A 2,892-nucleotide genomic window follows, 5' to 3' on the forward strand; every position below is an offset into this window, starting at 1 on the left:
AATGGCTGAAATTTTTTTAAATGTAGGCCAGAAAGTTTTTAGCATTTGCCCTTCTTTCCCTACATGTGTCCACTTTTGGATATACTTTCCTAAAAATGGTTGTATGCAACTCTGACCATGTGTACAGTCCCCATGTAGTATTCAGCAGTATATGCCAAAATGCACTCAGACATTTGAAATTGTCAAATGACCTTTAAAAAAAACAAATGAGACTCATTTGAGAGACTTTTCGATAAAACAATAACAGTATTATACTGCAGGTTCTGTGATTTCAGACATTATTACGCTGGATACGACGGGAGTTTTAGTGTGTAGACAAGGTAGAGATTGTGAGTGTGATATCATGGATATCACCAAGCTGTATGCAGAATTTACTGAGCAGAGCTAGATAAACATAAAGTGGATAATTTCAAGGTGACTGATACTCTCCAAGAGTGGAACATATTCATGTAGCAGATGAATATCTCATTGACTATTTCCTGAGTGTGTCATAAATGGTTTTCTGGACTGCTTGTTCGTGATCTCAAGGAGATTACAACATGAAAAAAAAAAAACTAAAAGCAAAGGAAAACAGTACCCCATGTTTGAGTAATGCTACAAGGAGTATAACACATTGAAGCTATTTTGCTGCATAGGGCACTTATCAGTCACAAATTCCGATACACCACTATTCTGGGACCTCACTGCTCCTGTGTGAATGTAGAATACAAGGCTTACTGACAGGTCAATGGGCAGATGTTTGGAGGCATTCTGCTTCCGATCCCTCGGTCGCTTTTTGGCCGTTTACGGCCCGAAAAACGGCCGAAAATAAGCCGTGTGAACATACCCTGACGCTTGTTTCAATATTTCACATGTACAGTATGTATTCAGGTCAATGGGGCAGGCTATAGTTATAGCTTAGGTTGGCAGTAGCAGTGTTAAGGATCTGCCAGGCACAGCTTCTGGATCTACGCCCATAGGTAATCAGTCTGCACCTGCTTCTATGTCTGTGAGACTGACTCCATCTTCCACCACTCAGGATGGCAGGCTTAGGAGTGGGAGAGCCTATCACAGCCTGGCCAGACGGAGCTAGCTCCCGCCCTCTGTCTATTTATACCTGCCTTTCCTTTTCCTCCTTGCTTGTGATTCTTCTCTTTAGGTTTCCTGGCCCTGCTGCAGCTTCTTTAACCTTTTGTCCCTGCTTCATATTGACCCTGGCTTACTGACTACTCTCCTGCTCTGCGTTTGGTACCTCGTACACTCCTGATTTGACTCGGCTTGTTCACTACTCTTCTGCTCTGCGTTTGATACTTCGTACACTCCTGGTTTGACTCGGCTCATTCACCACTCTTGTTGCTCACGGTGTTGCCGTGGGCAACTGCCCCTTTTCCCTTGCTTCTGTTTACCCTTGTCTGTTTGTCTGTCGTGCACATAGTGAGAGTAGGGACCGTCGCCCAGTTGTACCCCGTCTCCTAGGGCGGGTCGTTGCAAGTAGGCAGGGACTGAGTGGCGAGTAGATTAGGGCTCACTTGTCTGTTTCCTTACCCCCATCATTACAAGCAGCTTGTAATTTTGTTTTTACTTTGTTGTTGTTTTTTTTTAAATATTTAGTTTTATTTATTTTGTTTTATAAATGTGTCCTTGAAAATACTTTTAAAACTTTACATAAAGTTTCCCTTCTACTGGGACGGTCATAGGAACCCTAGTTACAGGAGAAAGTAGCCCATTGTGGTGACATTTGTCCCATGCAGTGCTTATCTGAGTCTGCTAACAGCTAAGCCATGGAGAGGGCACTTGTCCATCGTGTTATTTGTCACATGAACGCCAGGTCCAGATCCAGATTGTTTGCACCCAAACCTACTTCTGATCAGTTACAAGTTTTACATTTGCAATAACACAGGTTTAATTAAAGCTAAATTTCTATCTTCTAAACCGTACAGAAATGCTATGGGCAAAACTGACACATTTTTGGGACTTTTTTTTTTACACAAGGTCCATTATATACAATGACTTACATAAATATATGAAAAAGTCTATTGAGCATGCTGTACAGTACAACAGTTTTGCTAAGTATGGACAAGGCTAAAACCCATAAAATGCGACTGTGATAACTCATTGATAGCACGGCTTTGACTGCGGCTGGAAAAATAGCAGCTGACATTGTGAGGTCAATTAGTCTTGCAAAGATAACCTTGTGAAATGTAATTGTGTCTGTATGTCTCCTCCATTGACCATCAGAACATTTCAAGGTAATATCATAACCTTCATTGCGTGCTATCAAGTTCTTAGACCATGGAGATCTACATTAAATATTACCACACTGGCAGAGTGCCCTTCACTTGGCAGCACAAAATGAAACATTCCCTAAGTTAATTCAGACCTCCAAACCCGACCCAGTGTGGGGTCTGAAATTAATCAACGGGTCTGGTCTGGGATCTAAATTAATTTAGGCGTCTGGTCTGGGGTCCAAAGCAATGTAGCGGTCTGGTCTGAAGTATGAATTTAGTGTCTGGTCTGGGGTCTGAAGTAATCTAGAGGCCTGGTTGGGGACATGAAATTAACCCCTTCAGGACCCAGCCATTTTTTGGATTTTAGTTTTCATTTATACTCCCCACCTTTAAAAAGCTAAAACTTTTTTATTCCTCTGTCATTATAGCCATATGAGGGCTTGTTTTTTGTGGGACGAGTTGTAGTTTTTAACGGTACTATTTGTTGTACCATATAATGTATTGGGAAAGTGGAAAAAAATCTTTGTGTGCTGTAATAGGAAAAAAACAGTGATTCCTCAATCTTTTGAGGGGTTTCGTTTTTACGGCGTTCACCGTGCGGTAAAAATGGCACGCTAACTTTATTCTACTGGTCAATACGATTACGGCAATACCAAACTTATATCAGGAAGAAACTAATTGTTCA

This window comes from Rhinoderma darwinii, chromosome 2 (genome assembly GCF_050947455.1).
Source record: "Rhinoderma darwinii isolate aRhiDar2 chromosome 2, aRhiDar2.hap1, whole genome shotgun sequence".
NCBI lineage: Eukaryota > Metazoa > Chordata > Amphibia > Anura > Rhinodermatidae > Rhinoderma > Rhinoderma darwinii.